The sequence below is a fragment of the Wolffia australiana genome, chromosome 9, assembly GCF_029677425.1.
Source record: "Wolffia australiana isolate 7733 chromosome 9, ASM2967742v1".
In the NCBI taxonomy this organism is placed as follows: domain Eukaryota; kingdom Viridiplantae; phylum Streptophyta; class Magnoliopsida; order Alismatales; family Araceae; genus Wolffia; species Wolffia australiana.
Genome location: NC_135843.1, coordinates 3,644,423 through 3,659,242, shown reverse-complemented (window position 1 = coordinate 3,659,242; position 14,820 = coordinate 3,644,423). Strand labels below are relative to the sequence as shown.

Sequence of the window (14,820 nt, the reverse complement as noted above, 5' to 3'; positions counted from 1 at the left end):
GGTGCAAGAATCCTTAAGGTATTTCTTTAGGGAGGGTGCACACCTAAGCACGTCCTCTACAGTAACAGTCATGGTGGCTCTTTTAAAGTTCTCAAGTAATCTATTTTCATAATCAAGCGTCGGTTTTTTCCTATTTAAAGCTGAAGGGTAAGGAACATGTTGCCCACTCGTATAAGGTAGAGGTTCCTCCACATAGGGAGAATCCTCTCCTTCTTCCTCTCTTGGTTCATTCCCCTTATTAGAATTCTCTATAGAATTCTGATAAGGATCCTGAAGTTCCTTTCCATTTCTCAATTTTGAGATTGCTAGAACTTCAGGATCTTCTCCATTCGTATCATCATGAATGGAGTGTTGCACATGATGTACGTTGCATGGATTTATTACCGGTTTTGTGGGAAGTTTATATGATGTGCAATGGGGTTCTAGATTTATACCTTGGTGTTCAGGTGGTGCAGGTCTGAAGCTCTCCAATAGCTTCCTCATCTGTTCTTGGGACTCCAACATCTGCTTCGTTTGGAACTCCATCATGACTTGCATGCGTATCTCCATCTCCGCTCTCAACTTCTGATTTTGCTTCTCGATCATATCTGAAATAACTGGGGTTAGTGTAGGGAAATCAGGTTGAGTTTGAGAGGGAGCCTGATACTGCTGTTGGTGTCTTGATTGAAACTGCTGCTTCTGCTGAAATTGGTGTTGAAAAGGAGCTTTGTTCCCTTGGGTGAAGCTCTCTCCACTTTGAAATCCGACTCTCTTTTGGCCAGCCCATGGTTGTTGAGGTTGATTGAAGGCTTTCACTTCTTCCTCCATGGACTGGCAAGCTCCATCTTCATGTTCCCTGCTAAAACAGAGAGAGCAGATTTTAGCTTTAACAATGGGAGAATTACCTAAAAAAACGTTCTTCAAGGTGGAGGTGAGCTCCTCCAATTTCAGGTTGGTATCTCTTAAACCTGCTTGTACCTCCCCCTCCTTGGTGTTGACCTGCAAAACTCCTGCTCTTTTTGGCTGCAGGTTTCTCCCATTCTGATTGGCTCCAATCTCGTGCAAGTCAGTTTCTGCAACTCTCTCCAAAATATCGAAAACTTCGTCCTCATATGCGGTATAAAACGTCCCGCCCGTAGCGAGATTTCCTTTGTTTTTCATAAAATCAGCGAGAGATTCATAAATTATTTGAGCTAATTGACATTGCTCAATGCCATGGTGAGGACATTTCCTCAACAAGTCATGGAATCTCTCCCATGATTCACTAAAGGCTTCTCCGTCGTGGGGATGGAAATTGTGAATTTCTCTTCTGTAAAAGTTGGTTTTGGAGAGAGGGTAAAATTTCTGCAGAAATTTTCCCTGCATTTCTTCCCAAGAATTAAAAGTAATTCCTAGATTACGATACCATGCGAATGCTTTATCTTTTAACATGAAAGGAAAATATTTCATTTTAAGCATTTCTGTAGATATTCTGGGAACATTTTGAGACGAGCATCTAATATGAAAATCATCAAGGAATTCTAATGGGTTTTGGGCAGGCAATCCATTAAACTCAGGCATGGAATTAATTAATGCATTGTCGTATCGAAATGAAATACCGTCGCCGATGTTCAGATTTACATCGGTTTGTCGTAGGCTTCCCGACGGTGTCGACCTGTCCAGCATGGTCCTCCTCCTCTCATGCTGCTGATGAACCTCTTCAGCCATAGTTCTCTGCTGAATTTCTGGTTTTGTAACTGTAGAATCCGGAGTGGCGTCTCTAATAATTTTTTCTGCAGACTTCTCACCAGCTCCTGAGCGTGTAACTACCATAAATCTTAAGCAAAATGTTAGCAGACGATGGGCTGAGGATTTTAAAGTCCTTCAGCTTAAGAGGATAATAAAGAACGACTGTAGACTTAGAAAAACAAAAATTCCTACTATAATACCGTGCTCCCCGGCAACGGCGCCAGTTGATAAACTCAATTTTTTATGTGATTTTTTACTGGTTATTTAGCAGAAATGTAGTGTGAGGATTGAGCTTATTCAACAATACTTATAACCTCACAGCCTTAGGCCAAGTAAGGGTCGATCCTTAGAGAGCAGATAAAACAGCAGAGATTTTCTTTGCAATGCAGTTCACTTATCAAATTGTATGTCAATACTGGAATTGGAGAAGTTATCTTCACGATTGCCCAACTAATTTCCTTAGAGAGGGAGTCAGAAAGAATCTCTAACAAAATCAGGCAACTCCTCTCTAAGACTAATGACAGTAAGCCTGTAGACAAGGGAATATTTCCTTGTCTACAAGTGCACGCTTGCGGCTTTGGCAATATGCCAAACACCAGGTGTGCGCTCGTGCAGGCTGACTTGCCCGCGGCCTCAACTGCGTGTAGGAGTGCCCGTGGGGGCGCTTGCACGCAGCTGGTGCCTGCGCAGCTCAGCTACGTGCGGCAGTGCTGCGCGTGGGCGAGCCTGCCCGCGGCGCTGCTGCGCGCGGGCGAGCCTGCCTGCGGCGCTGCTGCGCGCGGGCGAGCCTGCCCGCGGCGCTGCTGCGCGCGGGCGAGCCTGCTCGCGGCACTACTGCGCTCGGGCGAGCCTACTCACAGCTTTTCTTGCACGCGCGCGTGGCCTGCACGCTGGATCCCTATGCACGGCGCTTCTTGCACGTGGGTTCTCACGCGCAGGCGGCTATGTGCTGGTCGATCCTGCGCGCAGATCCCTTGGCAGCAGGCAGCTATGTTCTTTCTGCCTGAGCAAGACCTCACCGATTGTTATGTAGAGAATCGATTAAGCATGATGAGTTAAGATTCGGATGAAATCAAACACAGAAAAGGTAAAGAAAATGAACTCTGAACAACAAGAAAATCTTCGAATTAAACAAAACAACTCTGGTTGCAAACTGCTGAAGAACCTTGCAAAGTGCTTCAACCCCAACTGAGATTGTCCAAGAGGGAGAAGAAAACAAAGCTGAACCAGCTCAATCACTCCAACTTCGTGTCAGGTCCTGTCCGGCGAGTCGACGATCTTCTTGAGCGGGTACTCTTCAGCTTGCTTCTCCTCCCATCTCCAATGGCTCATCAGCTACTGGAGGGTCTGCAGAACACCTTCTTCTCCAAGCCCTAGCTTCCTTAGAGAAAATTCTGGACAACCTAAAATCAACTCTCAAGAGAGTATTTATAGGTTTCTCTTAAGTCATGCCCAGGGCATTTTTGTAATTTCTGCTTATTTGAATTTTTGCCCGCTTCTCTCGATCCTCGTCTCTTTCCTTGATCTTCTTAACCTGTCTCTGAATGTTTACTAACCATAAAATGTTAAATATATTCCACCATATTCAAAGGATCAAGTGGGGTTAGTGATTTCATAAAATGATGCATATGCATGATATTAGCATGAATTAACATTATAATTTTGATGAATGAAAACTAAAAAGTTTAATTATTTGATAACATATTTGAGAGTCATCAGGTCCGTCGCATGATGTGGCCCCCCTCGTTACACGTAAACAAATTGGAACAAGATGCAAAAATATCGGACGAGGCCTAACACATCGCCCGACCTGAATGTTTATCACAAACAACAAAACAGGAAAAATAATAAAACTTACGAAGAGTACTCAAAGTCGGGGTCGCAGGCGTCGGCACGAGCAGCTCGGAGAGGTTGAGCGCGTCCGGCAGCGGTGTTGTCGCGATGGTCCCCCATCACCCAGGTATACCTCGTGTAATCATCTACTACAACCAAGCTTCCTTTCAAGTTGGGTTGTTGAGTTGGACCAAATAAGTCCATGTGATGTAACTCTAATGTTCTCCTAGTGGATATAACATTTTTAGTACTAAAACTCTCTTTGATTTGCTTGCCTTTCAGGCATGTAGTGCAAGTCTTTTCGTGTCCTTCTAGTGTCCTAGGCAGTCCCCTAGCTAGGTCTTTCTTGACGAGTTTTCTAAGTTGGGGATGGTTGATATGACCTAATCATCTATGCCATAGATCAATGAGATTTTCATTTCCTTTGGCCATTAGGCAGATTCCTAATCTACTTATCTCATTTGTGTCAATTACATAGATGTTTCCCACCCATTTTGCTCGATATAATAATTGACCAGTATCTGCATAAATTATATTGCATTCCTTGGTAGTAAACTCCACCTTGCATTTACTGTCGCAAAGTTGACTCACACTTATCAAATTGTGATGAAGTCCTTCCAAATATAATACATTCCGAATTAAAACTTCATGATTTAAGTCAACATCTCCCATACCTAGGATTTGACCTTACTTATTGTCTCCATAAGTTACCCTTCCATCTTTGGTATACCTAATGTTAGTCAACCAAGACATATCTTCAGTCATATGCCTTGAGCATCCGTTATCCACGTACCACCTCTTATTTGGTCGTGGTTTCCCCGTAGGTTAGATTTAACTCATTTTGGGTACCCAATATACAGAAGGATAATTGCTACAAGTAGTTCTGTATATCCTATCAAATTCTTCCTCAAAATCAATGTTTGATTTCCACTTTGAATAATCATTCTTGATTCTATTTGTATATTGAGTATTAGCGGGATGATAGCACCTAGAATGAGAAGATTCATATCCTTGATATTTTATTGTCATAGATACGATGGTACATATGGATGATTCCTGTTGTTCCTACTAGGGTATGACCACATTGGGATTTTCTTTGAATTCTCAGCTAGTATCTTAGCTGACTCTTTTTGACTTTCTACCTTTGTGGTAAAGGTACTTTTCATTTTATAGGATGAAATTGCCGTTTCATCACCTTTCTTGAATATTTTGGAACCTGATGCAGGAGACGGCATCTTATCATCATTGTAAGGTTTGTATCCTAAACCTTCATTGATAAATGATAGTCGCTGAGATCCTAGAATCTTATCAAAAGTCTTTGTACTATTTTCATATTTTTAATGCTTACTGTCTAATAGGTTTTGCTTCCTTGAATCTTATCAAAAGTCTTTGTACTAACATCGCTGGTTTACTTCTATCAACTCCCTTTATAGGCTGACGACTTTCTCTTCCAACATTTCATTCTCCGTCTCTAATTTGTATTTTGATTTTTTTAGATCGTAAATGATACTTATCTTATCATTTCCAGACTTCCTCATTTCAAGTAGAGCTACTCTCTCCTTCAATTCTGAATTCTATAGTTCTAGTTTTTCAAAGTCCTTTGTAAACCTCTCTATAATTCTCAATTTTTCCTCTCTTTCTACTCTAGTTTTCTTCTTAGCATTTGCGTATTTCTCTAAAATTTCTAACACATATGACTTTAAATTATCATCATCTAAAAAATCTATATCTAAATTTAAATTTAAATTTGACTTACTTGAGGCTGACTTTGCCATGTGACAATAGTCAGCAACTTCTCCTTCATTTTCTTCATCGTGTTCACTTGATGATGTTTGTGCATCGTTATCTTCTTCACTCCATGTAGCTTGATAGGCTTGTTTCTTCTTGCTCTTGTAACATTTATTCTTTTGAGTTTTCCCTTTCTTGTCCTTCTCTGAAATTTTCTCCGTTTCAGGACATTCACAAATGAAATGTCCTTTCTTCCTGCATTTTAAACATGTCTTAACCCTTCCAAATGTTAGTCTTTTACTTTAATTTTTAAGCAAATTGCTGAGCTTCTTCGTAAGCATTGCTATTTGTTCTTCCTCATCAGTAGAATGATCTTCAGTCTTGAATGCAATATCCTTTCGTTTTTCTTTATTATTGCTGATGCCGATATGTTCACGCACATTCAGTTGTTTCCTTCTTTCCTTGTTCATTTCATGAGTAATGAGTGATCCCATAAGCTCATCCACTAGTGTTTTGTCCAGATCTTTCGATTCTTCAATTGCAGTAACTTTCATGCTCCATTCATCTGTCAAAAGAACTTAAAATTTTTCTGTTAATTTCAAAGTTAGAAAATGTCTTACCGAGAGCTCTCATTGAGCTCAGCAGCTTGTTGAACAGTCCAATCATATCTCTTATTGTCTCACCATCTTCCACCCTAAAAAGCTCAAACTCTGTGATTAGTATCCCTAAGCCAGTCTTTTTCACCCTAGAAGTACCTTCATGGATGGTACAAAGTTTGTCCCACATCTCTTTAGTAGTGCTAAGAGATGATATTTTTTCATGTTATGAGGGATCTATGCAACACAGAATTATGTTCATTGCCCTTGAGTTTAGAGATTAACTCATTTCATTGACCTTATCAAGATCAGTACCAAAACCTTCACTAACTATTGTCCAAAGTTTAATACTGATTCCCATGAGAAATATTCTCATCGTGTTTTTCCAGTATGGAAAATTTGTTCCATCAAAAGTGGGAGGCCTGAAATCCGTGCCTCAAGCCATTCTACCTTTTCCTACACACCAGTTACAGTTTCTAAGTGTAGGTAGGCTCTAATACCAATTATTGGATTAATATCCTATAAATGGTCTAAGAGGGGGGGTGAATTATACTATTTTCTATTGCTTTTTACTTTTAGTATTATTATGTTTCTAATTTCTCAACCTATTTTCTAATGATCAAGAAAGAAGAAGAGGACACCCAAGATTCTTATACAGGTTAGGGCTAGTCCCTTACTGATGGCGAGGACGCCAATGCATCAGCCTGGGACACGTCACCGCAGGCAGTCGGGGTCAACACAGACGTTACGGATCCAAAGATGAAGTCAACAGAAGTCAACCCACCTCGGTCAACAGGAGTCAACGAAGAAGTCAACACGCCACAACCGTCGTCCGCCACGCCACCACCGCAAGACGTCTCCACGCGCGTCATGACACGACGCCAAAGGCAGATACACAACTGCCCTTTGGCGTGACGTGATGCACGTTTTCCCTTGCGTCTTATTTTCTAGTTATTTTCTCTTTCCTCCAAGGCCTATATAAGGTCATTTGTTTCAAGAACTCATTAGGCAATCATAATTCAAGAATTGAGTTTTCTTTCTAACTCTTCTTGGAGGATTGCCCTACCCCTCATCTTGCCCTCACCTTCCCGCCGCCGCCGTCGTGCCGTCATCACCGCCGCCGCCGCCACCACCGCCGCCGCTGCCGCGCCGTCGTCATCACCGCCGCAGCGCGCAGCGCCGTCACACGCCGACCGCATGCCACCGCGTGCCATCCCCTCGCGCCGCGCGCTCCTCCGCCGCAGCGGTCGCGCGGCGCTGCGCTGCGGCGCGGCGCTGGAGTTCGTCGCGCCCGACCCGGCATCCCGCTTCATAACGTCAACCAGGGCGGACAACGCCCGAGCGCCCGTTCAGTATCACGCCGCCGCCGCCGCCACGAGCAGAATTACCTGCAGCTCTACACGCACGGTGCTGAGGTATACCTGAACCCTGTGGTGTCGGCGTGTTCTCCGCTCAGTATTTTCTCGGAAGTTTCACCGCCGTCAGAATTAGACTTGGATTTCCTCTTCTTCTCTCCTTTCTCGAGTGTTTCTTCGCGACGTGAATTCGAGGTATTGATTTCGTGCTTAGGCATCGTCGCGGTGGGAAGACAGTACTCCGCTCGATAAGGGTCGGAGCTGCACCACCAGATTTCATCGGTTTTAAGTCCGAGAATCGACCGTGATTTCTGTGGATTGTTTTATCCCTTAACCCATTCCTACCCATAGCCTCGTCATCCGCCCTAAATCGTCCATCCCATAGTCGTCCTACGTCACTTACTCCTGTCCTGGGATATCCAACCGGAGTTTTAATATGTCCCTAACCAAGTTTTTATAGGCCCCCAAGCTAAAACAGCCTAGTAATAGGGATATACGGATATCTCCTATCTAGAATTTGAAAATCGTAAATGACCTAAAGCCCCCTTAGCTTCTGAAGGTATCCACACTTTCACTTCTTCTTCTTCCAATGGACAACCCAAGTCTCTCTCAGCAGCTCAGAATGCCTTTGTTCGATGTAGTATCTCTATTCTCACAGAAAGTGAAAGAACTTGTGAAAATATTAAGAGAAACTTGTCTTCAATCTTCGTGAAATGTTAGCTCAAGAGTAAAAGTATTCCAATAAAAAATTTCACTACAATATGAATATTTGAAATCATACCAATTAATTTGAATGTCAATTTCTTGTCGTAAGATATGAGTCAAGATAAATTTCAAAGTATTTCAGATTTTAAACCGTTAAGTAAGATTTCTCAGCCTTTCGATAATGCAACATTAGTAACAATTACCAAAAAAATTTATTTCAGATTTCAAACCCTACTATTAGAAATGAAAAATAGAAATATAAATCCCTTTCTATTTTACTAGCAGCCTCACAAGGTAGATTCATCAGATTTTCAACCTTGTTTGAAGAAGAGAATTAAATATCTGATTTATCCTTTTTTACTGTCAATGTTATCAGGTAATCAGATTTTTATCAGATTTATAATTCTGCAGTCAGAAAAGGAAGTAAACACCCAATTCTTGATCTCTTTCAACTAACGATTTCAGTAGATAATTATATTTCCTTCAGATACTAAATCTTGCAATTTGAGAAGGAAGAAAATCAATCTAGATCTCTTTCTATCGTGATTAAGAATTTCTGCAGGAAGGAGACACACAATTGAAAATGCAATAGCAATAAATAAGTAAGAAGATCACAGGAAAGAAACCACCAAGCAGAGAAATATTGTCAATGATTTCAATTCCCATTATTACCAGGATTGTCGAGGTCGCTCAAAATAGTCACACTCACCAATGTTGCCAATGTCGTTTAAAGTCGAAGATCTTCAAGATAGCTGAGTTCGCTCAGAGTTCCCGTACAAGATTGCTAAGACTTTCAATGTCGATGAAAGTTGGAGAGTCGCTGAGTCACTAAGTTTGCCAACAAATCTCAAGAATCGCCAAGCCTTCCCCGTCAATGCTCTATAATGCAATATACTTCTTTTTCTATCTCTTGCTACATAAAAACAAAAACTAACCACCACCTTTTATTTATTTTATTTTATATATTTCTATTTCGTGCCTACTTCTGCTTTTTAAAAAATATTCCTGTAACTCTTACCATAACAGTAATTTTTTTATTTATGGTAAACTAGGCACAAAAATAGAAACTTATGCATTTGAAAAAAAAGTAAACTGTATTTTTATTTATCTTTTACCCTAAATCTTGACTATTCACTATGTTTGAAATTCATAAAATAATTTATAATAAAAAGTTTTCAAGAGTCGTGCATGTCATTTGCATTTTGACGGCACAGATGCAACATATGGATAAAATCTTGCTCACGTTTTATACGTCTACAATATTAACATCAAGAAGAAAGATAACCAATTCTCCGATTGGGTCTATTCATAAACCTTGTGAGCGCATGAATGGTAAGATGGTGAAATATGACAATATGATTTTGAAGATTCATGCTATGACAACAGCAGCAATTCTTGACCCTTTCAACATGGAAGCATCACTCGATCCTAGTGGCACTCGCGGTGCATTGGCATTTGTCCGCCAAATTATGCGTCTACATGGCGAGCAAGACATAATTGGTAATGACCCCGAGGATGATGACTAGCTCATAGAACTCATAGATGGCTTAGCACCACGTAAGGAAAAGGAGCGATGAGTACCAACTCCAGCCAAGGAATTGGAGACATATCTACAATCAACGAAGGTGAAGGACACATAGGTAGCACTCGGATGGTGGGCACGCCTAGCTGCAAGAACCTACCCGCGACTTTGTACCATTGCACAAGAGACTTTCTTGGTATGTACGACTAGTGCCCCAGCAAAATTTTTATTCTCCGTAGGATGTGTGATGCCGGACATCGTCAAGACGTTGTCCGGTCAACACTGAGGATAGAGGCTCAGTATCGAATCAGGATCTCAATCGGACGACGACGGCCAGCGTCATTCGAGAATGCTCATGGGCAGGTATATATGATGACGATGATGCGTGAAAGCCCTACTATGGTACGTGCGTCAAGGTGCGGTGTTGCCGTTCCAGAGAATGACGGGATCGCTTCTGGTGAGGTCAAACAAACCTCCCGAACCTCCCCTGAGAGGGTCGAGGGCAAGTACGTCGCCCAACGGGGATACCCCGTAGATATGCTCACACGCGTCGGGTGAACCCGACTCGTACCGGGTAGGTAAGACTCTCATATAAATTCGTCATTTTCTCAACCTGTCTCACTCACCTATATCTAACTCGAGCACATAGGAGGCGAATCACAGGTGCACTGAAGTAAGTAAGAGACGTAAGGACCAGTTGAGTAGGGGTACCTTCGTCGTGCTGGCGACATATATTTCGTATCAGGGGATCCGGGGGAAACAGCAAGGGACACAGGCGTCGGTTGGGGCGGATGGGGGCGAGGCGTCTGAGACTGTCAGGAAGGTGGAGCGAGTGTAGGGCGTCGGGCGAGCGTCGATATCGGCGCAGGAGTAGACCGGGCGCAGTCGAGGGCGATCGGTGGAGAAGCATGGCGGTTGGTCCTGGCAGAGGAGCGGCGCGACTGTTAGGCGATGCTCGGCCACCGGGCGTGGATCAGCTTAGCAGCACGGCACAAAGCCGTGGGCGGTGGGGCATTGGCCGAGGCTGAGGGGAGACGGCATCGGCTCACGCAGACAGCAGCTCGCACGGCGCACGCGGATGGCTGCTCGCGCAACGCTTGGGAGCGGTAGCCATGGAAGGAGGGATGACGGGCGGCGGTGATGAGTCGTCGAGCGGTGGTTCATGCGGAGTCGGTGAGGAAGGGCGTAGGGCGGTGGGTGATGGCACGAGATTGGCGGTAGTGGCGTGAGAGCCGCGAGCGGAGGCAGGGACTGACGAACGGCGGCTTGGGAGCGGCGAGCAACGGCAGGGTCGGCGATCCGCGGCGAGTGTTGGCGAGCGACGATGCGGGTAAGGCGGGCGGCGGCCGTTGCTTCTACTCTCCTCCTTCCTCCCTTCTTCTTCTTCTTCTTCCTTCTTCTTCTTTCTCTTCTTCTTCTTCTTCTCCTTCTTTCTTCTTCTTTCTCTCCTCAACGAACGTGACTATTGAACTTCTAACCTTATATTTCATAGAAAATCAATAGTGTCTTTAGGGGGGCTGATGTGAAACGCCGACAGCCGGGATCGAGCGGCGCGTTTCGCGTCACAGGAATAATGATGATATGATGCAAACACAATGAGATTTTATGATCGAGCAGTTAAGACACAAGGAGATAACGCGATGGACGGTGACGATCACCAAATAGATTGATCCGAAAGTCAGACTCCCAATGACCCTCAAGACCACTAGACGTCTAGACGAGAGGGGCGGCTAACGGCCCTGATAAGTTCGGAATTTAAAGATCAAGTGACAGACCATTTACCTCAAGAAAGTCCTGCTCCCACAACAGTGGCTTGTTCCTAATCCGTCGTCGAGTGATGAGTGGCGGCAGAGGATGCGATAGCGGAGGACGGCACTGGAACAGGTAATAATACTGGTTAAGGAGGGAGAGGAGATGAGCTGACCTTAAAATATGTAGTCCACGGCGTATCGAAGACGGGCGTAGAGATAGCGTTCTGGGGACGGATTCGTCTTGTCGTAGGCCGGAATGCCGGGAGGGATCAACGTGGCTTGGCGCAAGTGACGGGGCGGCACCGGTCGCAACTGGCAGTGGCGGTGGTGTAGAGCCACTGTACAGGGCAGAACGGCGGCGCAGGGGGGTTGATGACGCGGGGCGAAGCCTCGGCGCGGCGTGGAGCCATAGAGTGCGGCAGAACCGTAGCGATTGGCGGACCCGCGGCGGGGCGCGAACTCGCGGCGCACGGTCGGATCACGGCTGGGCGCGAGTCCGCGGCGCTGCGCAGGAGTCGCGGCGCGGAATGGGTCCACGGCGCGGCGTGGGGTCGCGGCACAGAGCGGGTCCCCGACGCGGGCGATGATGCGGGGTGGTCGGGAATCGGGGTTCGGGGCGGGGCGGCAATGGGAGAAGTGGCGGTCGAATCAAGAAAAGGGGGGGGGGAAGCCAAAGGGTGATGCAAGAATGGGGTGGTTATGGTCAAGAACGATGGAAGATGGTGGGGAATGGTCAAGAACGATGAGGGTGAAGAGGAAGATTCAAGAAACGATGGGGAAAGGAGGGTGGGCGATCAAGAAAGGCAAGAGGAGGCGGTTTGGAATCAAGAAGCGATGGGGAAAAGAGGGTGGGCGATCAAGAGAGGCAAGAGGAGGCGGTTGGGAATCAAGAAACGAAGGAGAAAGGAGGGTGGGCGATCAAGAAAGGCAGGGTAGGGGGAGGGCGATCAAGAAAGGCAGGGTAGGTTGAACCGTCATGAGACGTGGTTCGACCTCTCCTTACAAAATCAAAATACAATCTTAAAATGAAAATAAAGACGAGGATGGGCCCTACGATACTGGCCCAATCCATAATTCGAAATGCAAAGAAAATACACAGAAAAAACATAAATTGTTCGAACCTACCCGGAGTACTTAAACCCCGGGTTGCGGACGTCGGCACGAGCTGTCCGACGTGGCTGCTGGCGAGTCGTCGTCGGTCGTCCGGCTGATGTCGCTGTCATCAGGTCGTCGTCGGCACGATGGTCCTCCATCATCCTCCCGGGGTGGGAGGAGCTTGACTCCGGCGAGCGAAGCTTCGCAAGGTCCCCCGGTGGCAGCATCAGGTCCGGCCCAAGTCGTCGCAAGTCCTCCTCGGAGATCCACGTGTCGTCGGAAGAAGGGCGCCCCTGCCAATGGACTAGAAAAGTGCGGCCAACTCGCTCCCCCTCAGCGTTAATTACCTCCTGCAGTACCGTTTCTATCGCGTCGTGCCGTACAAGGGTTGGAAACGGGGAGGTGGTGGGTGAGCTCTCACTCTCTTTGCTACTAAGGATCGACTGGCTGTGAGGCTCGATGATAGGTGGCGAGGGTTGGTAGCGGGATAAGTCACTAACATTAAACGTCGAAGTAATCCCCCAAGTCGGCGGGATGATCACAACATAGGCGTTGTCGTTGATCTGTTGGGCTATCGGGAAAGGCCCGGCGCTACGAGCGTGGAGTTTCGTAGCGACCCTAGGAGAGTATCTCTCGGGCCTCAATCTGACCAGGACCAGTTCTCCCTCGGAGAACGTCACAGACCTACGACTCTTATCTGCCTTAGCCTTATACTGCTCGTTCATAGATGAAATGCGTGAATGAATGTCATGATGCATGTTCTTAATGTACTCGGCAAATTCTAATGCATTATCTGAAATTCTATGTTTGTCATGCAATGGTATGAGGTCAAGGGGCCTACGCGGTAGTTGACCATAGATGATCTCGAATGGCGCCTTGCCCGTAGTGCGGTTCACCGAGTAATTGTAAGCAAATTCTGCGCGAGGCAGAACCTGATCCCATGCAACAACATGGTCGCCGACAATGGATCTCAATAAGTTACCGAGGCTGCGGTTCACAACCTCGGTCTGACCATCCGTCTGGGGATGATAAGCTGATGAAAATTTCAGTTGTGTTCCCATGAGGACCCACAACGTCTTCCAAAAGTAACTAGTGAATTTAACGTCTCGGTCAGAGACGATAGTCTTTGGTACGCCATGTAGCTTGACGACGTGGTTGAAGAAGAGTCGGGCGATCCTCGATGCATCGAAGGTTTTCGAGCACGGAATGAAATGGGCCATCTTCGAAAAACGATCGACCACGACCATGATGGAGTCGTGACGCCGGATTATCTTAGGTAACCCTAAGACGAAATCTAAGCTGACATCATCCCAAGGTTGATCGGGAACCGGGAGGGGGGTGTATAACCCAGTATTCTGCTTCGTGAGTTTGGCACGAGAACAGGTAAGGCACCGTGATACGAATCTCCCGACGTCTCGCTTGAGAGATGGCCAGTATAATTTTTCTTCAAGGGCTTGGATGGTCTTCGCAACTCCAAAGTGACCACTTAGTCCACCCGCGTGGACTTCATGGATCAAGAAGTCCCGGATGGACGTTCTTGGTATGCACAGTCGTCGCCCGTAAAACAGATATCCGTCGTCCAATAAGTAATCCCTGGACCGAGTCGGGGATGAGCTCGTGAGTGATGCATAGACGTCGGAGAAATCTGGGCAATCTGTATAGTTTTCTTTTATCTTTTCGAAACCCATGACTTGGGTGGTCATGATGCTGAGGACGGTAGGGCGCCTACTAAGGGCATCAGCAACTACGTTGTCCTTGCCCTTCTTGTGGCGGATGACGAATGTGAAGTCCTGTAGATAAGCGATCCACCTCGCGTGGCGATCGCTGACCTTCTTTTGGTCGTGCAAATGACGGAGGGCTTCGTGATCCGAGAAGAGGACGAACTCTTTCGGTAGCAGATAGTGTCGCCAGTGGCGGAGGGACTGGACGAGAGCATAAAACTCTCGGTCATAGTTGTCGTACCGCTTGCGAGTGTCGTTCAGCTTCTCGCTGAAGAACTCGATCGGGTGTCCTCGCTGGCTAAGTACGTCGCCAATGCCGACTCCGGATGCGTCGCAGGCGACCTCGAAGACGTCACTAAAATCTGGTAACTTCAGGACCGAAGCCTCGGTCATGAGCTTCTTGAGAAGCTCAAAGGCTTGGTCAGCCAGACCGGTCCACTCGAATTTGTCGCTCTTGAGGATGTCCGTAATAGGGGCGGTGATGCCACTAAAGCCCGGTATGAAACGTCGATAAAAGGTCGCCAATCTGATGAAGCTCCGTACATCGTGTATACTCTTCAGCTTTGGCCAGGACACTATAGCCTCGACCTTAGATGGATCGACGGCCACTCCGCGTGCTGATAAGATAAAACCTAGAAAAGAGACCTCGGATGTGAAGAAGGAACATTTCTTCGGATGCGCGTAGAGTTTCTCCCGTCGCAGTGAGTCGCAGATGCGCCGTAGGTGCTGTGCGTGCTCCGTCCTAGTCTTACTATAGACTAGGATGTCGTCAAAATAGACGACGACAAATCATCCGATGAATGGCCT

The 14,820-nt window shown here is 46.1% G+C and overlaps 1 non-coding gene across 1 annotated transcript; it reads left to right on the top strand.

Annotated features, from left to right (window-relative positions):
* Positions 1-1,189: 1,189 nt before the first annotated feature.
* Positions 1,190-1,292, top strand: LOC144708126 (small nucleolar RNA R71). Its single transcript, XR_013582666.1, has one exon. It is a non-coding gene; the product is annotated as a small nucleolar RNA R71 (small nucleolar RNA).
* Positions 1,293-14,820: the final 13,528 nt, after the last annotated feature.